This window comes from Pezoporus flaviventris, unplaced genomic scaffold (genome assembly GCF_033815535.1).
Source record: "Pezoporus flaviventris isolate CSIRO_AGI_PZ_B2104156 unplaced genomic scaffold, CSIRO_AGI_Pfla_v1 ptg000063l, whole genome shotgun sequence".
NCBI lineage: Eukaryota > Metazoa > Chordata > Aves > Psittaciformes > Psittacidae > Pezoporus > Pezoporus flaviventris.
The window spans coordinates 557,339-579,821 of record NW_026892611.1 but is presented as its reverse complement, the minus strand read 5'-3'; the positions used below and the strand labels follow the sequence as shown (position 1 = coordinate 579,821).

Genomic DNA, 22,483 nt, shown 5'->3' with positions numbered 1-22,483 from the left:
CCAAATTGAGTGCGGCTGAGCCAGTGAGCTGGTCCTTAGCACCTTGCCAGTATCCCCTTGCTCCTCTCTATTGCTCAGAGCAAACACAGCAGTCATTTCTGGGTCCTGATACTCACCGCAGAGACTGATTAGTAGCCTGTGAGCAAACGCATTTTAGTTCCCTGTAAAAGACTGTTTCCCTGTAACTGGTCTGGCAGTGCAAGAACAGCTCTGTGCACTCTATTACACACAGTATTGTAAGTAATGACAGATAATGCTATCAAGGTCTTTTCCTAGAATATAGGGATTAACTCACCTCATTAAAATGTACACATTCGGCATAGCATAATGCAGCACCACTTCAGGACAACTGTTTAAGCCAGCCGAAAGAGACTGTGCTCAGGGAGAACAAGGATGATCCCCAGCTGTCCTCTTACTTCCCATATGCAGGTTTTTATAATCTTTTTAGATCGGTACATAGATATCACAGCACTGAGCACTTTTACAGACCTAAAATAGACTACATTAGCTTAAATTTCTAGCTAGTAAAGAAACTCAAGAGGAGAGAAACATAATTAACTTGGAGCACGGAATGATTCCCTTGTGGGAAAACCACCCTGAACTAAAAAGGGTAGTTTGTACAAGTACCTAACAGTGAGCACACAGAGGCTGGCAGGTTACACACTCTGAAGAGTGATGTCTTAGGCTGAAGAGTTTTGGTTTATTTTCCCTTGAGCATTTGTTCTTAAACATTTAAAACTTATCTGATGGGTTTGGATATTAAAATGACTGACACTGCAGTTGTTGGTGCTTGGTTTTCTTCTGTCAGGAAAATGAAAACAAAAGCTGTGTTGCTGGAGTTGCCTTCAGGTACTTCTTGACATTCAAAGAACACTTCTGAAAGCTGTGCTAGCACATGGAGCCTGGTGCTGCTCACACTAAAGTAATAGCTGAAAGTATCCTGGGCACCAGCAGGAGAAGGAAGTGGAAAAAGCAGAAGTGTGCTCATGATCAGGCCCTTTTCCCAAATGATTCAGGTCTTTTACTCATAATTGACTTTTCTTTTCAACTCACAAAAGTAACTCTGAGCAGTGTCTGTGCTGCTTAATTTCTACTCTGCAACAGTCTCTGTGACAAACGGCACTGGGTGTATCTGCTTCAGAATATGGAAATGCCTGCTCCTACAGACGTGTAGGTGGCTGCAGAAAGGTGAATTTTACAGAACTGATTTGATCTATTACAGCTGAACATGTTCGAGTCCAGACTCCCATAGCAGTTATTACTGTCTTACCATAATTCAATTTCTTTTTAACAGCCTTACCTAACTTAATTATTCTGGCATAATATGTCAACCAGTTGCCCTCCCAGTTATGGTTACATTGCCAGCTTCAAACCAAACAAAAGGTATTCTTTTTGTCTGTGATATGTACCATCAGCTTGATGAATCCTAACAAACAGGACTTAGAGACTGCTTAATAATGAAATAGCTGCCATACAAGATAAAGGAGTGAATCCAGATAACACCGTGAAGCCTGAAATGGGGACAGAGAAAACTCTCCAGGCCAAATGGAAATCCACTGGGATTCTGTCAATGAACCAACAAGGAATTCATGCCCAGTTTTTATGAACTAGTAAATCAGTCTCCATTAGAAATTCTTCTCCATCTCAAATAATGTTCTTACTATCATTATTTGTTAACACAGTTACTAACCAAGGATGTCACGATGCATTAAAGGGTAACAAACTGAACCTCCCAAATGTGATTTTTGTAATTCCAGTCTCACATCTGGTTCCTAAGGAAATATTTGCATACTTGTACAACAGAATTAATCATTTTATGGCTTCTGTCACTTACAGTTTTCAGTGCTGAGATTCCACAGGGCTGGTGGCATCCCAGGAGTACAGCGAGCACTCCTCCCCACTCTGTCTTCTGTCATTTGCTGTCATGAAAAAGTTTTAAATCTCAGATTTTTTTCTTCCATTTACAATTTTCAGTGCATTTATTAGAAAATACCTGCTACAAGAGGCAGTGTCTCCAGGTGGTCCTTCCCACAACCCTTTTTAGATAAAGTACTATTCATTACAGCTGCACCCCAGAGGAAAAACAGCAATCAAAAGGCAAGCTAAGGGTACTGTTTCCTTCTGACATACACTGTGGAGAACAGCCACTGAAGTATTCCATGACTAGCCAGTGCAATGCTGAATCACAGCACAACTAATGAGGATAATTGCAGTCAGAAAGTTTCATTTTAAGAATGTGTCAAACATAATTTGATGAGGGTGTGTGAGTATCTGTGCCTGGGTTGTCCATGGTACATTCTTATGTATGTGAATCACAAGGAATTATGAGCCACCTACCTCCTGGTAGCAGGGAAGGTGCACTCTGCTTTCCTGTGAGAAGGAAACCTGGACCACCTTTTTAAATGTTGTCAGTAGCCTCAGCACCATCTATTTCAACTCCTAAACCTTCCACTTAGACCAACAGCAGCCATCTAACAAGAGTTGCAAATTTTCCCCTCCAAAAGAGAATTCTGATTTTTCTGGTGATAATAAATACTCTCAAATTTAAAAATGCAGCATCAGGATGTGGCATTTACAAATCTGAGTGGTGATTTTTGTAAAACGTTGCTGATTTTAATGGGGGAATAGACTGACACTTTATTAAGTTTAGAACAGGTTTGTTAGTTAAATAGTACGTTAGGGGAAAGAAATGCCTGTATGAGGTAAGTGTTTCTGTTCAAGACTGTATTTTTGATTAGAAGACATATAAGATCAAAATCATCTTTGGAGCAGCTCCTGAGCAGGCTCCCTGCGTACCTTGGCCCCTATGTTACAAATCTGTTGGCCTGTTCATAGCTTCAGCTGCAAAGTCCATCATCCTTCCGGAGAGCAGCAGCTCAGTGTTCCAGCCAGCTCAGCTCACATTGCACCTGCCAGAGCAATGAGATGTGATGTCAGTCAGACATGTCATGATCACAGGGTCAGGAGCTGCAGATACGTTTCCTTCACAGCACCCACAGGTTGCAGTTCCTACATTGCTTTTTCCATGTCCCACCTCTATAATGGCAATGACATGAATAACACCGTCCTCTGATTTTCCTGCATCAACTAAAGATACTCGTACCATTACAAGTGTGGCTGCACTGCCGCTGCATCCTTGGGGCAGAGGCTCTATTTCCCTATTGCTTTACAGCAGCTTCAGCAGCAGATTTCTGCTGTAGGAGCAGAACTTTCAAGAGCTTCTTGTGATTCTGCAGTAACAAATTAATACATATGGCTGAAAATAATTTGAAGGAAAGAAACAAGATCTTAACTTAGAGGCAAATTCCAGATTTCTGTGTTACATATAAACAATAAAATTACAAAAGCATAAAGAATAACATGAGAACATGTTTTAATATTAGGTTGAGTGCAATGAACCCACCCATTGCTGCATGATGATTATATATACATAAAATGCAAACAGTGTCATTTAGCATTGCTGGCAGTGCTTTATTATTTCAATCAAAAAGGAATATAGTGAAAGGAATTCAGAAGGGGTGGATAGTGTCAGCAGTAACAACACACACGATTACACACTACTATAATTAGCAATGGAATTTAAAGAATTAAAAAGCAACACATTTCTTTGTTTTAACTGTGATTTGGGCTCAGCAGCAGCTCCAGCGATGCATTTGGCATAAAAGTTTCTCCCAGCCTTTGTTAAAGTATAAACCCATCAGAAGGAGAAATGCTGCAGCCAAAGGGAAACCCTTCAGTATGAAAAGGGCCCTAAAACCCCTCCAGAAGGCAGTTTAATTCAAATCTGGGATAACTATGGATTAAGAATACATTGATGTTAGTTTGTGCTCCCCTCTTTTAATGCTACTACCTCATGCTGATGTGCTCTGGCTTGCTTTCCCTAAGCACTGAACAACTCTTGCACTGTATTTGCTGTTTGATACACAAATGTGTGGAGCAACCTGACATTAGTGCTGCCGATGGCCTGTACTCTCATTCCTCTGATTTCATCTTGAAGTGTGATTTGTAGAGGTGACAAGCGCGAATGAAGAAGGCACAACAAAGGCTTGCACCTCGAGTACATCAAACTTTGCTTAATTGCAGCTGCGGTGTGCTCAGAAACACATCTGTAAGACTGAGGAGTGATTTATCTGATCTAACATACCTGCATGTGCATTTGCAGCAGTTTCTTATGCAAATCAGGTACCTGGGCACACAAATCATTCTCGTTAGCTACGGGAGTGTGTGATGACCTGATCTGCACGTTCAGCTGTAGTACCCCTCTGGATTAGCATGGAAGCTGTGTGCATCTTTGGCATACCAAAGTGTGTGCCCAGGTAGATTGAAAGGTGGATCTTTTATTATCTCTGCTTTGCTTTGCTATACATTAACTGTAATGTGCACGTTACTGCCATTCACTTGAACTCATAAAACCATGCTGATGATATAAGGAATAATTTGCTGAACATTTTGAATAAAAGATTTTAAAATAAGAATATTCATCCACTGAGTAAGTGTAATTTCATCTAAAGTAAAAAAATTGGGAACAGAAAACATCTTCTTGTATGACAATAAATACCTGCAACCCTCATGGGAAAAACTCTGTCAAGGTTATTATAAGCAATCTTGTTTGCACAGCATCATGAGGAAGGATACTTCCAATGTCTCACTGCATGGGGCCAGAGAAGACTGAAGGTGACAGACAGCAGCCACTGCTCACACCCTCACGGCCACGCAAAGGAGCCAGCAGATAAACTGTGAGTGAACAGAGCGGCGGGCACGGAGCTGACAGACTCGCAGGGGAACAATCAGGTTTATGTAGGTGCTCTGCCAGGGTGCAGCCAGCAAAACTGAAATGGAGAAGCTGATGAAATGCTGCTCCTACCTGGACTTTCAACCTTTGGCTCCAGGGAGAGGAGCTGCTGGGCTAATGTGTGAGCTTAAAGAAGGAACCATGTGAAAATAACATCCATGGAAACAGACTCTTGAATTGAGGTACAGAAAGACAATGCTGCCATTGCTATGACGGCCAGTTGGGAGGGAGAATGGAACACAGGCATGGGAACTTCCAGTACTAAAAATGGAATGCTAAATGTGAAAAGGGGTTCACTTCAGTAAAAACCCCTGCTGCGATGGGTAAAGACTGCACAAGGCTCAGGTTCTCAGTACTGAACCCACTAGAGACCAGATTGATTTATCTTCTCTCCTTTTTAATGCTATTAGCATGTTGGGTAGAGGGGGCACAGTTACAGGTTGCTCTTCTCCTTATGTTGATAATACACAGGGAAGGACACAGGAGTGCTGAAAGTAGGATATCTAACATGAATACACATTAAAAATTAACCTGAATGCTTTTTGTGCTCTGCTTTGCATTGGGAACACAACATTTCCACACACACTGGTATTTTTGCTCTGTTTTGGTTGCAAAAATAATATTCTTTTCCAATATCTTTAAGTTAAACCCCAAGTGATGTTAAAAGAAAACCCACGATGGCAGAATGCACACGGCTGTGCTTCCACCTAGGACCCAACGAATAGATGATTTTGCACTTCTAGAGCCAAGTCCTGCTTTACTTGTGTCAGCCAGGCCCTGCCATGGACTCAGGAGATGTAAATTCACTGGTTGCAGCAGTACAGTCCCCGCGGGTGTTCTGCTACACAAATATGTACACACACGGAATATTAATGACAGCTTTCATTCACAGGCAACATGTGAATTATGAATGAATGAAGTTCTCAGCGTTCAGCAGAAACCTTCTAGCACGGTTTGCTTTAACGTTCTGGAACGTGTAATCTCTGGTGCAGTAGATGGAGCTGCGTGTGCCACCCCAGATGGTGAAAAGCACACTGAAGAGCCTGGCTCACTCTGCAGCATGGCTCTGTCGTAAACATACACTTCAGGGATATCCTGAAGGAAAAACTGAAGTTGGAATCAAGAGAAGCTATGTAACTCTGATCTGCACACCCCCACCGAGGTAGAGGGCTGTGATTCCTGTTACCAAGGTGCACTGTGGCAATCCAGGAAAGTATTGAGGAAAATGGGCTCTGAGACTCCTTATCTTTTATCCATGCTGGGAACTGGGATTTTTTTCCATTCCAGTATCAAGCAGTGATACCACAAGGAGGGTCAGCTGTAAAAGGAGAATAAAATACCTAGGACTTAAAAGCATTGGGAAAATTCATTGATCTCTGTGAAATGGGTTTAATTTCTCAGATAGGTGACTCATTATCCCTTGAGTCTGTGGACAAGGGGAGGGCTGTAGATGCTGTCTACTTTGACTTCAGCAAGGCTTTGGATGTGGTCTCCTGGTATCATTATAGCCAAACTGGTGTGATAAAGACTAGACAGCTTGGATGGGGGGAGGGATGGATGGATGGATGGACGGACGGACGGACGGACGGATGGATGGATGGATGAAAAATGCCTGAGCCATCAGCTCAAAGCCCTGTGCTCAGCAGTTCAAAGCCCACAGGACTCCAGGACATAAGGTACATGCACAACAACTCACCCAAGAACATGTTCACAGGTACTTAACCTGAAGGGGAAAGGGCTCCTCTCCTTTACCCACAGCAGGAGTGGGGCTCTAAGCTACTCCTGCCCTTGTTTAATCAGCACATGAAAACCCAACCGAGGCAGCGGCTGCATGTCTCAAGAGATAAGAAAATGCACTCAACAAGTTTAAAAATTGTAAGTATGTCAATTGCCAGAGAACAATTCAAGAGGCTAAAGCTGACCAATGGCTGGTACCATTGTGTCTAAACACTGCCTTGAAATGTCGGTACAGGATCCTGACACATGCTGGAAATCTGGCCTACTCTTTATCTCATCATTAGTTATGTTCATCAGTATATTGCAACTGAACTATTCCACGCTTGCAGCCCATTTTGAATGTCACCAGTGCATTTGGGAATGTCTGTGGCATCGTCATCTCTGTGTGTAAGCTGTAAGAAGTTTTCAAGGCTTAAATGGACCTAAAACTTGTCATGCTGTCAATAAAATAAGTTAAACGCAGTTCATACTCATCATTTGCCCTGGATGCATTTACAGTTTTGCATTGTATGCTGGGTTGAAATTGCAACTCTTGCCTGCTGCTGTATAAAACAGCATTACAAAGAGAAAGTGACTGACCATAAGCCACAGCACAGCAGTGAAGGTGACAGAAAGCACTGCTGACACCCTCAGTGCATAACAGAGATTCATGGCACAAACTTTATTTGCTACTGGCAGTAAAACCAGACAAACCTACAGATTTGAGTATGAATCTGTCAGTGCCCCTTGGAGATTCAGGTTTTTGCTATTCACGTAATTTTACACGTGAAATTACTTCTTTCCCAAATCAGCATTTCAGAAACCTTTATGGCCCACATTCAACGTTGTGTTACGCTGCCAACATTAGAAGTGGCTTTGGTCACTGGCCTTTGACAGCGACACAGGTAACTGTTTCCTGTGGCCGCAGGGCTCTTTCTTTGGCACCTGGATTTGCCGTGATTGAACAGTTGCACTGGTTGGGTCCACTGCCAGCTCCCCCTTTCTCCAGGGTTCTGTACTCTCTTGTCAGTCACTTCTTTTGAGCATGTGGATTACATGACCAGTGGGCTATGCTTTGGTTTACTGTTAGGAACACTGATGTGTTAAACCAAGGATATCTGAGATTTACCTTAGCAGGGTTTGAAGAAGACTATGAAAGCATTCTATTCCAAGTGTAAATCATGCTGATACTGTGAATGTGCACTAGCAAGAGGCACAGGGACACAGAATCATAGAATGGCTTGGGCTGGAAGGGACCTTAAATATCACCCATTTCCACACCCCTGCCATGGGCAGGGACACCGAGCTCCCGGACCTCCAGAGGTAACGGTCACAAATGACATCAGTGTTCCCCTCAGATCTGGTGACCCCAGGTGTGTGGGACACGGGTACGCACCAAGAATAACGCTGTCCTGCGAGCAGATTCCACACGAGCCAGGGCAGCGGTGAGGCCAAAGGCAGTGCCCAACGTCAGGAGCAGGTAACCCTGCGCTGGGACTGCTCCATTGCACCAGCTGGGTCAGGGCAAAGCCAGCACCAGCTCCATGGTGCCCGGAGGGGGAGGCTGCGCTCTGCACGCCCCATCCTTGTCCTCTGCACCACTGCACACGGCAGGGTCTGTGCAGTGCGTGTCCTGCAAGCACTGGTGATGGGGAGAGTCCATTGGGCACCCTCCAAGCTACACAACAGACAGATGCATTTACTCTGCCTTTCCTTCATCTTCCTAACCTCTCCTGTAGCGTTACTCTTCACTGGTATGTGCAGCTTTGCTTTTCTTATTTTGCCGCTTACAGACAACACTAAAGCAGCTCCATCCCTAATGCACACACCGATGCAAAGAGAGGCAGCGCGGTCACTGGCACTGGTGACGGGTGTGACAGGGCAGCAGGTTCCACCGCAAGCTGGAGCGTGAGGAGCGCAGGTGCCTGCGAAGGCAGACCGGCCTCACAAGGGGCTCCGCGCCGGGGCCCAAGGGCCGCTGGGCCCGTGCCCGGGGCCCCACGGCGGCCCCATCCCTCAGCGCGGCACCTCAGGCCCGGCGCGGGGCAGGCCGGGAGGCGCGGGGCAGGCCGGGATACGCGCCCTGAGCGTCCCAAGATGGCGGCGGACGGCTGTCCCCGCCCCCGGCGCGCACATGCGCAGTGGCACGGCGGGCCGCGCCGCTCCCTCCCTCCCTCCCGGCGGCCGGGACGCCACTGACAGACCGCGGAGCGGAGCTGGAGCGAGCGGGCAGCGCCTGTGGGACCCCGGGACCCTGCTCCGTGCCCCGCACCGCGCCGGTGGATGGGAGAGGCGGGCGGCGCCGGCCCCACGGAGCACAGCGCAGCGGCGGCTCGGGTAAGGCTGGGCCCGCGCCTCCCCTCCCTGCCCGCTCTCGGCCCCGCGGGAGGCTGCCCGGGCCCCCGCGGCCGTGCGGTGCGGTGAGGCGAGGCGAGGCGCGGTGAGGCGAGGCGCGGTGAGGCGAGGCGAGGCGCTCCGCCGCGCTCCCCCTCCCCTGCGCTGCTGCTCCCCGCCCTCCGCTCCCTCCCTGCCCCCTCCCTCCTTCTCTCCAGCTCGGTCTCAAAATGGCGGCCGCGCCCGGTGGTGAGGAGGGAGCCGGGGCGGAGGCGGGAGGCCGGGCGGCGGCGGGCGGGCGCCGGGCCCCTCGGCCCGGCGGGGTGCGGCGCGCTGGGGGTTTGGGGGGGCGCTGCGGGGCGAGGCCCGCTCCCCTCGACTGGCCCTCGGTGGGCGCCGTGCGCGCTGTGGGTGACTTAGCAGGAAAACAGGGCGCGGGGGAGGAGTGGGCCAGACAAGGGAGCGGGGCGGGGTGGGGTGGCGGCGGGGAGGGAGCCCCTGCGGTGGGCTCCGGCCTTCGCGTCCCCCCCCTAGGCCGCCGCTTTGCTCCCGGTGACTTAGCAAGATGCCGGGAAGGAGGCGGTGGGCCGGGCGCGGGTAGCGATAAAAATACAGCCTGGTTTGAGGAGCCGGGTGTGCGTGTGACGGGGAGGACGGCGAGCATCCGACCCCCCCCCGCAGGGCTCTCCCGCTCGCCGCTCCCCGTCCTCTCCGAGGGCAAGGCGGCGTTTGTCGGGAGCTGGCCCAGATCCGCGCCTCGGCTCAGCACGGCAAACAAAACCGGGCTGGTAACAGAGGGGAGAGGAGCAGGGGTTATTTTGGGGATTTCTTTCACATCCAGCCTGTTTCCCTGCAGTGATCTCGCCGGGAAGGCGGTGATAGGAGGTGGCTCAGACCTTCAGAGCCAGCTGCAGTAAAAACGGGGGAGGGAGGTCTAATCTCTCCTCCTTGGGGTCGTATCGCTGCCGGGGTGTCTCCAGTCACGCAGACTTCCCTTGAAAGCCTCCTCATACCAATGGAGTTTGCTGAACCGCTCCGTTTAGCGCTGGGTTTTTGTTTCGCAGGAGGGTATACGCAGGCAGGGAGGGCTTTTGATGGAAGTTGGGGGGTGGGAGTGGTGCCTCCTTTGGAAAGTTTAGGGTTTACTCTGTTCTGTGGGTGTGAGATCGGTGCTCATTTATTTATTTATTGGTTAAGGTGGATGCAGTTAAACTTGACCTTTCATACCAATAATAATGTGACACCTTCCCTTTCTTTGCCATAGTGTTACTGGTGAGATTTCCTCGCTGGTGGTGCTGCAGCAGAGGGCTTGGTTGTTGCAGGTCAAGTCAATTCATAATGAATTACCTAACCAGGGGATGGTGGAAGGTTAATCTGAGCTGTATTAAAAATCTTTAATAAGCACTGTTTTACTGTAGTAAACGTTTGGGTGTATTGACATGGCTGAATTATGTGTTTTGGGGGAAATGATTTAAGTGTGGATTCCTATGACAGTATTGTTTATCGTATTGGGAGATGGGGGTTAAAGAACCCACATTTAGTGCTGATCATTTTGTAAATGATTGTGCAGCATTCGACTGGTTTTCAGGAGAGGGAGGGTCTGCTGTCAGGGTGTTATTTGCCCTTAAGAGTCATTTGTTAAATAGGAGAATTATGTTGGGGAACTAAACAAAGAAAATATTTTCAAACAGAAAGATTTACTGCAGATCTCCAGCTCGTTCTCGGGGATCTCGTTTTTGTGTGTTTCCTTTGCTATTACCATGTTTATGGATGCTGTGTGCAGCCATTGAGCAGAGGAGAGACTGGGTGGAGTAAGGAGGCAAAGCTGTGAAATGGCTAGATTACCCTTTCAGAGCTCTTTTTTTCCCTTTGCTGGGGTGGAGGAATACTAATTGCCGTAACAATGAAGTCTCTTCTTTAGGGAAGAATCTAATGGTGCGGGAACCTTCTGAAATGAAACAAATCTCACATTCTGTTTGGAGGCTCATTTTTCTGCAGGGTGGATCTGGATTTGTCTGGCAGGGAGAAGTGACCAGTCACGGTTGCAAAGCCAGGTTTTTTTGTCCGATAACCATTTCAGTTGATCCACTTGGATATTCACTTGTTGAATTTATTTTATTTGCACTTCAGAGAAGAATTACAATTTTTGTGTGAGTATTTTACACACAAGATTCTCTGGAGTATGGAGAACCCCCTGTATTGTAGCTTAGTGCTATTATTTGTTCATGTAACTTCTTGGTGAGACTGGGTTATGGTTGCACGATAGAAGACAGTCCCTGCCTTCTCTGGTGATCACAGTAGAGTAACTCCTATTAGTATATGGACTTAATTGCATTATCCTTCCTCGTGTGCTGACTTCATCTAAAACAACATCAGAAGATTTTGGAAGCCCTGTTGAACAATATGGCTCTGTAAGAGCATTACTGTATCACTCGGGTACTGCTGCATCATGGGGATAATACTGATGCTTAGACTCAAAGTTGTGTAGGAGAGGCGTTAGAACAAAGGATTTGGGGAATACAATGGGGATCGGATGAAGCACCCAAGGGGGACTGCTTGTCCAAGTGCTCTCCTGTTCCAGATGTGGCTCATGACATTCCCACCTGAGTTCAGTGTTGAGCAGAGCAAGTACAATGCCAGATGCAAACAGTTCTGAAGCAGGTTGAGGTTTTGCGTTTTCTTGGGTCTGTCTCAGATCTGGAGTCCAGTTTTTGATGGTAGATGGCCACAGATGAGAGTGCACTTGGTTTTAATCTGCCCAAAATTAAATTAAAGGGTAGTGGCTTTTTTAGAAGACGCAGTTCATTCACTGGGAGTAGATGTTGCAGGATTCCGTGGATGTGTTCACTAAATGCCCGTGTCTAAAAATGTATCCGGGCTAAGAGCAATGAAGAATCCAATAAAAACCACTTGCCTCCTTCCAGCTTTGGTTGATTTTTGTCCTTGAAATGATGGCAGTCACTCTCTGTACAGGAGTAACTTGGTAACTTCTATTCTTCAGAAGAGCAGGACATTAGTACTTACCTTTATTTCTGTATGCAAGGTTTCTTGTGTGCATTGCTGCCTTTTCTGACCATGCTGTTTCTTCTGCTCCACCCAGCCTCAAGTGCTCGGTTTGCATTCTTTGTCTGCCCTCAACTTGTGTGTCTGTCCAGCTTGCTATCGATGGGACAGCTATTGAATTAGCATCTGCTGACTATCTTGCCCAATGCTCCATCCTTGTCTGCCTTCAAGAAGTCCATAACCAACTTCCAGCAGTGGTTTGTACCCTCTTATAAAATCTTCTGGGCAGGCAGTAGCTGGAAAGCCCCTGCCTCTATCAGTCAGAAATACACTGGGGATGTTTGTTACTGAGTTTGTTTGCAACCCTCCCTACCTGCTTCTGGTAGTATGACCTAGACAGGTCCGAAGGGCAGCAGTGTTTTCAGCTAAGGGCAGAGACTGTGGGAGGGCTGCTGTCATGTCCCTGAAGTGATCACTGAAATACTCCTCAGCCTGAAAATGAGATCTGCTTAGGCCTCAATTTAGGAAAACAAGAGAACAGTAAAAATCAGCAATTGCTATTAATAAATAATAATTTCAGATTTCATACAGGGCGTGGGGGAGCTCCCAGCCTGTACCGTGTAATTTGTGATGGCGCTTGGAGATATTTCCCAAGTATCAGGGCCATGTGGTAATCAAAGTGGGCCTGGGTTTCTTCTGTGAGGGTTATTGTAGAGTACTAGGTTATGTACTGTCTACGCACAGGTCTGTTAATGAAGTCACATCTAGTCTCCTCTTCATAAGGAGGAGTTCCATTAAATATCATTGGCAGAACAACCTGTGTGCTAAAAATGTGTTGAGCTGATGAAGCCTTGCCTGGGTTAAAGGCTTTCTCAAGAGCTACTTTATTACCTGACAGAAGGGGAATAGGGTTCCTAATGTGGCTTCTGGGTGTTAGGAGCAAAGGTGTTTATTAATAATAGGTGATGTTGCTTTGTCTTTTGATCTGCCTGACAGGGTAGGTTACACCTCAGTTTAAGTTCTTAAAAACAGGCATTTACACTAAGACATAATCCTGACCTGTTTAAAACTAATTTCCAAGTATATGAAGTTATTTCTTCAGAATTCTGCCTATAAATGCTGTCCAGGTCAGCAGGGGCACACACGGTCATCTCCAGCACGCAGGGTTGTGCCATTCCTGGAGATGCAGTGGTGTGATGTGAGCTGTAGCTGTACGATGTGAGCTTTGTTGTGGTGCCTCTGGCTTGGGTAGAGTTAAATGCCTGATTTTCTTGTATTACAGTTATTTTAGGGCAGTGCCTTTCCTCATCCCTGCCATGGTTTGAGACCTACTGATGAGTATTACATGTTAGAAACATTTGAAAGAACCATGATTTTTATCTCGTGAATAATTTCATTCTAGATTTAACCTGGTGAACTTGTCTGGCACGGCAGGTTAGCCCCAATAGATGTGTATATCTGACTTGTATCTTATCCTAGGTGACTAAAGAAGGGCCTTTTCTTCCCAATACTCATTGAGGCAAGATGTGAATGGAGCACTGCTTGTCTCATTCCGCATGTTTCAAAGCGCATTCTTTACTGTTAACCTTGTGCTCTCGTAGGGGATAGATAGGTGTGGCTGAGGCTAGCTTGCTTTCAGATTGCTGTCCTGGAAGGCACCTATCCTGTCACTGTGTGCTGGCACGTGCTGGTCAGGATATTCCAAAGAAAAATGCTACTTAGCCCTAAGTGTGTGCTGATCCATTTCCCCAGTGCTATAAACACACAGCCCCCTTCAAAGCAAGTCATGTGTGCACAGTGTTGTCATACTGAGCAGTATCAAGGGCACTGGTGCATGCATAACTGTGTAAAAAAAAAAAATAAAAATCAACATTATGAATTCAAAGTACTTGTTGGTTAATGTGTTCAGCAGTACTTGAGCCATTTCCTCCTCACTGGTGCTGCTGCTGAGAGAGCCCAGCAGTTTGACTTGGCTGCTTATGGGCTTTATCTTGTGGCTGTGATTCCATTGATTCTGGAAGGTGTAGCTGGTATTTTTAACCAGCCAGTAGTTGCTATAGTCTTGAAAAGGTTTTTCAGTTCCAGGACACTCCGTGGTGGCTGAGGTTCATAGGTGGTGCTGCAGCAAGTGTCTGTGCTGTGGTTCCTGGTGTCGCTGGTCCCTACTGGGTGAGTTCCCAGGCAGGCTTTTCGGAAGCACCTCTTGTTCCCCAGGGCCTGCTGGTGAGTCAGAGCTGTGCTGGGCAGGGCTAAGGTGAGGGCTTAGGCATGATGCAGTGCTGGTTTGCATCTGAGAGAGCACCATGGCCTTCATGCTGGGATTATATACACCTTCCCTTCTCTATCGCTAGTAACTGCTCTATTGTGCACCACAAACATGAAGTTTTGTGTTGAATTAGACAGATGTGTTGTCCCCCCCAGGTTGCCTCTGCCATGGTTTTCTGCATGGAGTTAGCTTAATGCCAAAGCAAAGGTGTTAAGTTTATCCTTCTTTAAGACTAGAGGAAAATCAGTTAGAAACATCAAGCCTGTTTACCTGTAGATAAAGGACTGTTTCTTCCATGTTGGCAGTTTATCTTGTGCTTGATTCACCTGGGTTTTGGGGTGAACAAAAAGATCGGACAGACAATTTGGTATATTTAAATGCTGGTTTCTTTGCAGTCTGTCAAGAGGATTAATGTGAGCATGTATATGTATTTTGAAACAGATGGTGTCTATTAAATCAATAGCGGTAGAAGTTTTTGGTTCTCACTCAGCTGGATTTGTAAGCAGCAAGCACAGGCTAGGTTTGGGAAAGCTTTACAGGGGAGCTTGAACCCCAGTGTTCACCTGCAGCAGGACTGAGGAAGGGGCTAAAGTTCCAACATCATGCGTGCCATTTCTGTAACAATCTTGTGAATAGCTCATGCTATTCCAGCACACTTGGAATGTGTCTTTTTCGTGGCTTGGTCACACTGCTAAGGAATGAGTGCTAATGGTGGACAATTTCCAGTACCACAGCATCGCGCAATCACAAATCTGTACATCAGTAAGACGAGAACTGAGGTGGCTGTGAACAGTGTGGTCTGCTGCCTTGTGCCTCATCTGTCTTGGCCCTGGTTTGTGCTCTCTGACGTACCTGCATGGGAAGCTGGTTTTCTTTTGGGCAGTAAAGAGTAATTTTGTGTTTGTCTTCTGCTCTCTTGGCTTAGATGAGGGAGGGCAGTTGCTCTCTCCAGTAGGAGAGTCACTGTGTGTGCAGATAGGTGGGAGGTTCTGAGGGATGCTGCCAAATGGGCAGGGGAGGCAGGTATCTCTTAGGGACTGGTTCCCACAGCTGCAGATCCGCTTCAGAGGCAGCAGTGTGGCTGGTGAAGAGGGGTCAGCAGGGAGCTGAGACGCCTGCTACAAGAACCCTGGTTTCATTACTTTTGATAGGGGGGTCATGAAGGATTCAACTCTGTTCCCTGCCATAGGGTGAGATGTGGGTATGACAGTTGGGATGGAGGGTTGGTCTGGGTTTTTTTCCTTCTCACTTGTCAAATGAAGTCATTTTCAGACAGCAAGCTTTAATGTGGCTCAAGGACTGATGGGATGCTCTCGTGATTTGAAGAGTGGAAGTTCTGCCTGAATGTTTGGGTTTCTTTGTGGTTTTGACCTTCTATCTAAACCTTTAATGCAGATGTTCCTTCAGATGTTTTTCATATATAAATATAATCCACAGTAATTTTTAACATCCCATTTCCAATAGAGCAGGCAGTTTAATAGCTGAAATAGTTTAAATCTGGGTATAGTCCTATGACTTCCTTTACAGTTGTAAGTCTACAACTTCATTCTTCAAGCCAGAGAAGTATGGGGGAAGACCTGAAAAGAATGAAGTTCTGATGCCCTGTGTGCCTGCTGGCCACCTGTAAGAAACTGCTCTGAGTACATGAGCTCTTCTCTTGGTGGCTGAAAGTAGCTTAAATGCAGTGTTGTATGTGGTGGTTGACCTAGCAAACATGATTTTGAAACTAACCTTGCTGAAGTCATGCAGAGAAGCAGTGATGTGCATTGTGCCTTTCTCTGAACAGGTTTAGGGGAGTAGCTTTTAGCACACTAAAAAGCCTCCTGTATCACTCACTCACCCTCCTGCTCCCCTCTGCCTTGGTCCTGTTCTGCTCTCCTTCCCAATTTCATTGACCCATCTCTGACCAAAAGGTCCTTCAGGACTCCAGTGAAGTTCAGTGCAAACCCACTGGGGGTTAATACGAATTTTAAAGTAATTTTGTGACACGATTCCTTGCTGTTGTATCACTATCACAGCATACTAAACAACAACAGGAAGAGCTCCATGTCCAAAACCTTTTCACATGTTTTAAAGGTTTCTGCTGCAGCGTGCTTTGCCCGGGTGGTTCGTTTACTGGCAGTTAGATTACCTTGCTTTCACCCAGCACTGGGCAGGCAGGTGGCAAGAGGGATGTTTTTGCTTTCCTGTCAAAGTCTGCATGTGGACTGCAAACTTGAGCTCTGACCTGAAGAAGCTTAAAGGCAATAAAGTGATACATAGTGACTGTGCCTGAGAGTAAATTGTGTCATGCCTCCATCAGAATGGCAAACCTGATGTGATAGAGGGAGGATAAAGCTCAAGATTGAATTAATTTTCCCCTAAAAAAGTATTTTCCTAGAAACTTGGTCTAAATGTGTTGAAAAGTCACACGTTGGTGGTGCCTGGGAGGTAACAAGACCAGAAATGTCTTGTTTCACAGTCCTGAAGGGAGGTAGTGACCGCCGGTGATGTGTGACACAGTGATTATGACTTGAAATAATATGGAAGAGTAGAGGGGCATAGGAGTGTATTTCAGAACGCACAGCTCTGATGAGGACAGGAATGCCTGTATTTAGGGAATGTGCAGCAGGGGGTAGTTCACTTGATCCTGTGTTACAGCATCTCTATGACATGTCTTTGCTTGATTTTGTAGCTGTAATTACAGCCGGCATTCCAAGCCTTTGGAACACAGGCACTCTCTGATCTGCTGCAGATCACCTTCTGACTCCCCAGGGATTTATTGTTGAAGTGTTTTCAGAAGTAAACTACAGTATCAGGTTTTGAGCAAAGTCAATTCAATTACCCTGTTATGTAGGTGAGCTGGATGGGAATGCAAGCAGAGGATGTTTCAAGGGTTGTGTTTGCTTTGGAAAACCTTGAAAATGGGAAATATTTTTGGTAACTTACTGCAAAATGTGACCAAACATGGCACAAAAGCTGTATTATGTATATAATACTGCACTGATACACTTGGCAAAGGAGTTGTGCTTGAGACCTATGGGCATTTTATGACTTAATTGCAGAATAACAGGCTTACTAAACATGTGAATTAAAACCGAGGCTCAGAGTTGTAATTCAGATCAGATTGGCTTCTGTTGTGTTTTTGCAGAATACGATAGCTGTTGGGGCTCACTTTTCCCTGATCCCTCAGTGAGCTTCACTGATGTAGGCTGAAAAGTGGAAAAAAGATTAGCCTGGGTCAGTAATGAGGCGCTTCCTTGTGTCCTGGGCTCATCCCAACCAGCTCAGCTGGTGATGGGCCCTGACATTCTCTAGGGTGAGGCGTGTTTGCCACACGGTAAGAACAGGCTGGTCCCTGGGATTTTCTGCTGTCACTGCGGGCGACGTGGAGGGGGAGAGGAATTGGGTATTTTGTTTCTTGCCTCTTTCTTTCCTATCAACAGATAGAGACAGGTTTCTAAGAAGCTTTTTCGGGTCATGGCTTTTATGCCAAGGAAATACGGATGTTACTTCACTTCTGGTTCATATTTCAATGGTGACTCCGTACTATGGAGTCTGTTTCTAGAGCACATTTGTGGGAAGAGTTGTCCTGTTCTGAGTTTGATAAAGCAGCTTTCTGCCTGCTGCGTTAAGGCAAAATCAGACCATTAAAAATTAGTCTAGATTAAAGGGAAGTGTTTTTATGTACTTGCTTATAACTTGCTGGAATTTAGAGGTGTAATCTACAGGTGAAAGAGAACAATTAAGTTAACCTAGTGCTGCCATAAAAGGCTGCAGCTCTAATTCTGTGCAAATACTCGCAAGTACCCGCTTTGTTCTCTTGTTAATATGTTATGGAACAAGATACACCATTGAAAAGCTTTGTAAAGCTCTGATGAGCCAGTGTGTAGCAAGAGGAGATGCAACAAGACTTTGTATGTTACTAATGCGTAAATGGATCATCCCAGCTTCAAAGCGTTGTGGAAATAAATTGTGATGATATCAGTTCAGTCTTTGGTGGCTTTGGTCTCTGCAACCACAGAAGTGACTTGCCCTTCCCTGGGACTGAAAAACGGCCTGAAGAGAGGAAGCTAACTGAGGTAGGATTAAAAGATACATTAACAAACTCCGAAGAGAATGTAGGGAGTTTTCTTTCAGGTGAAACCTCTTTTAAAACCAGTAGAATGTGTTAGAGAAACAGCTTGGAAATTGGTAGCAGGTACCTGGACTCAAGGCTCTTTTTTGGAATTACAGTTGGTGGCAAATCAGGATTTGAATTAGAAGCTAAATGTGAGCAATCTAAACCTCTGATTTCAGAATGTGAACCCAGATGTGTTTTCTTGTGTTGGGATGGCCTATATGCCTTTTAACACTGGCTCAATATTAAGTGTGCCTAACCAGGCAGTCTGAGAACCTGATCTCATGTTTGTCTCCTTCCAAGAAGCATTCTTGTAGAATATTATTAAATACCTTTTTTTTTTCCCTAAAAACACTTAGAAAACAAATGGTCTCGTAGTTGAGTTCATGCAAGTATTAGGATTCTGTAAAAGGCAAAATGTACTGTTCCTAAAGCAGTGCACAGCTCTGAAAAGCCTTCAGAGCTGAACGATGTTGGTCTGTTCTGTATCTGCTCATACATTTGCTCTGTAATTCATGCCATGCATCTTCTAATTTTGGCTGTAATGAGTTACAGTTACGTGTTGAGTGCGCAGAGCTTGTGTTTCTGTGGGAAGGCTGTTTACGGAGCCTAAGCAACTGGCATTAAAAGTGCAGGAATCGAATTAATTTGGGTTTGAGTTCCTGGAGGAGCTCTGAGCGTGTATCCCGAGATCTGCAATAACAGATGGCCAGCGGTGGTTGTGGGGTCACCAGACAGCAGCAGGGTGAACCTGGGGTGGTGCTGGTGCATTTACTTGCTTGCTGCTGCTGCCGCCAGTGTTGTGAACCAAGGAGTGATGTTGAAACTGATTTTCTTGCTCTAACTCATAGAAATTCAAAGGATAAGAGAGAAAACATAAAATAAGGAGGGACGAATGTGCCTGTGGGAATTACGGGAGATGGGAAAACTGGTTAAGAAGGTTTTAAGGCTGATTGACTGTTCTTGCTAGTAGCCAGTAAGCAAATGTGTCTGTAGGCTTCAGGACTGGAATTACCAGGCTGATAAAGATTTTGAGCCTGGAGTTCCAGTGGTGAGACCGACTTCCATTGTGGTGCTGAGGAGGATTTTCTTGATGATGGGAGCCCTGGTTTAAGTCATCACAGTGATTACTTAAGTAAATCTAGGCTGTGAAGGAAGCCTGTAAAACTGAACTTCTGAAACTTGTAAAGACCTTTCCTTGCATTACTCTCTGCGGCTTTATTGATGTGACTTAAAATCTGGTTAGAGCCTACACATGTCTGCAGGGAATACTGATTCCTGATGAACTTGGAATAGCTCTGCTCACTGTATGTCACTGCTTGATGTTTGTGTAGGTATTGTAAAACCTTGCCTAGCAAAGCTGGCAAGTGTCCAGAATGAAAGCTGAGTTCCGAGCTGTACAGCTGCCTCAGAGCTAACACACACAGCTGAACCCGGTTCATTTGCTGCTTGTGCATCTTAGGGATGGCTAGCAGGTCTCTCTCCTGAAGTTACTGGGAAGGGGGTGGTTCCTGTGCAGTGTCAGATCTGGGGTGTCCGCTTCAGGTGTGCAGCCAGCCTCAGCTGGGTGCCTCGACAGGAGCCAGCAGCACAAGGCAGGTACGTGTTGAGTCACTGTCAGGGTGGGACCATCTCCGGATGCGTGTCAGGCAGCATCGTGAGCCACTGAGCCACCCCAGTTGCAATAGATGTATCCTGGGAGAAGTGTGGGTGAGTCCTGCTGTGAGCACAGCGGGGCCCAGGCCATGAGTGGTGAAGCCAGGGAATCTCTGACTCCCAGTTCAGGGAAGTGAGGAGACTTGGAGTCTTCAGCTTTATCGATAGCTCTGTATGCTCTAGAAGCTCATGTAGGGAAATAATGTGACCTGTGTTGATTCGTAGCTGTCCTTTTAAATATTTCTTCTTAAAGATGATGCTGTAGAGTGCCCCCTTCATCCCTGCAGCACACCTAAGGATGGAATTAGATCTTTTATCCTTATTACTGAGATTTTTAGCAGTCCTAAGTGTAAAGCTGGTCTTTAGCTAGGTGGAGAAGCTAGCTGTCGAGGTGAGACGCTGTTGTGTGTTGAGGATACACTGCTGATAGTGGGGCTGAGGAGGATGTTACACACAGCTCTCGATTGGTTCGTGTTTCATGAAGAAGTGGCTGACCTGGCCTGCAGCAGGTAACGTCTGTGGTTCTCCTCCACTACTCTGGAGAGCTGAGCAGTTGTCCTGCTGGAGCAGGGAGAGGTGATGGTCCTGTGTCATTCCTGTTCCTGTGCTGTGTGTTCAGCTGGGGCTAGATCCCAGTTTCAAACTGCTGAAAAGACAAGCGGTGGTGCTGAGAGCACTGGGAGCCTGTACACAGTGCAGAGGTTTGCACTCAGCCCTCGTAGATATGTGACTATTGAATCTTCAGTTAGAAACTACAACTGCTTGAGCGTAGAGTGGGCCTAGCAGTACAAGGCATGTCCTGTTTTAATTGGTAGCTGTTACTCCATGGATGGCTCTGTGCAAGTTCATCTTTTTTTTGTACTTAATACAGACCAAATTAAAATGTTCCTACGAAGATACCTTTTTGTGAAGGGAAGACGTGGCTCTGTCTTGATACCTTGTTCCCAGGGAGCCGCTGGTATTGACAGTTTCAGGTGGGGTGCAGTGTACAGGTGGTGTCTCCGTGGCTTCTTCCCAAGGGTTCTCTTTGAACGCTTGCTTCCTCTCATTACTGAGGCTGTTTGCGGGTGTGTGGCACACAGGGGTGACTCTACCCCTTGATAGGCCTGGAGGAGGACTGGTTAGTCTTGCTCCACTGAGTTCTGTATGTCACCAAACCTTCCCCAGCTGAGGAGCAGCAACACACATGGACGATATTCCTCCGTTCTCTGTTGTTTCTGAAGTGGCACAGAGGTATAATTAAAGTCGGGTCCTTTGGGGCTTTCTGGGTTTGGGTGTTTGTGCTTGGGTGGTTGGTTTGTGGGTTTTGTCAGGTTTTCTTTTCTCTTTGCTTGTTTTCATTCATTTTGTTTTGTCTTTGTCAAAGTGTGTGTATGAAGGAGGCTGCCCTGAAGATACTCGGCCTGTGTTCGGGTGCCTTTGTAGTTCAGAAGTCAGGAACACTGAGCAGGGTGCTTGGAACAGACGCTTCTCAGAGCAGCGAGGTGCTGTAGATCAGTTGATTGGTAACTTATTGTGGGTCAGCTGGAATTTGCTAACAGCACAAAGAGCTGCTTTGCCTTGTAGCTGCTGGATTTTATCTAGTGCTAAGATCTGTTTCTGAATAACAACTCGGAATTAGAGCGAGGGAGCAGGCTGTAGTATTGGGGGTATACAGGAGAAGCTTGGGGTTACTTTGCGTTAGAGGAGGAAAAAAGCCATTCTAAGTAGATGACCTGTGTGCAAGTGAACACTACAAAAGATGCAGTGTCAGAACTGACAGAATATTGCAGTGTGTTTTTTTAGTGGAGTTCCTGCACTGGTGCTGGATTTACAAGGCATTCCCTGTGTGATGGTAATTCATAGCGCAAAACGCGCCTTCTGGTTTTCAGTTTGGGATGCTCACTGTGGTAGCACTACAGGCAGATTTGGGGAGTTGGTGTCTCTGTGTTCTGCTGTGCAGTGCTTCAGCCAGTGCTGCTTTGGATGAAGCAGTGCCTTGTTCTGTTCTTCTCCACAGTGTTTGTCGCTACCCAAGGCGTTGCTACGTTCATACTGAAGGGCAGAGATTCAGCCATTATAGGCCTGTTTCTCAGTACTTGCATGTACAGCAGCATTGCCCTCTAGAGGGCACTTCTTCTGCTCGGTGAATGGGGTTTTTTCCTACATTAACCACATTTCCATTAATTGGTATGGGATACACCTACTGTGAAGTGAACAGGGTGAAACCAGCTGTGTGCCTGCTTGTCAGGAAGCAAACTATGGGACAAGAGTAAGTGGAGTGTTTGCTCCGGCCTCTGAAAGGATGCAGCCTGCGCTATCGGTTTGCAGTGACTTGTTTCCAAAATAGCTATTAGGGAAGAGGTCAGACTAATTACATGATGGTGTGCTGCCTGTTGGAGCTCTCCTGTCCTGGCCGGCGTGCAGAGCAGTGTTTTGGTGTGCACAGCACTCCAGGAGGGAAATCCAGCAGCAGAGCGAAATACGAGCAACTTGCTGCTTAAGCTTATTTGGAAGCAGACAGAAGAGCCTAGAGAGGTTTAGAAACAAGCTCCTGATCCCCTGTGATGGATAAGTAGACATTAATGATACAAGCCTGGTATTTTCTGCATTTCTTTTCATGTAAGAAAGGCTTCTG

General features: G+C 46.4%; 1 protein-coding gene across 2 annotated transcripts in view; it reads left to right on the top strand.

Moving 5' to 3' along the window:
- The first annotated feature begins 8,774 nt into the window (after positions 1 to 8,774).
- Positions 8,775 to 22,483, top strand: part of PAFAH1B1 (platelet activating factor acetylhydrolase 1b regulatory subunit 1) — a 28,781-nt gene continuing 15,072 nt past the window's right edge. The window contains exon 1 of one of the 2 annotated variants that reach the window (XM_061469922.1): positions 8,775 to 8,845. The gene's annotated coding sequence lies outside the window, so the exon portion shown is untranslated. Of the gene's footprint in view, positions 8,846 to 8,989; positions 9,092 to 22,483 lie in introns of those variants that run through there. The other variant, XM_061469921.1, reaches the window with a different exon arrangement.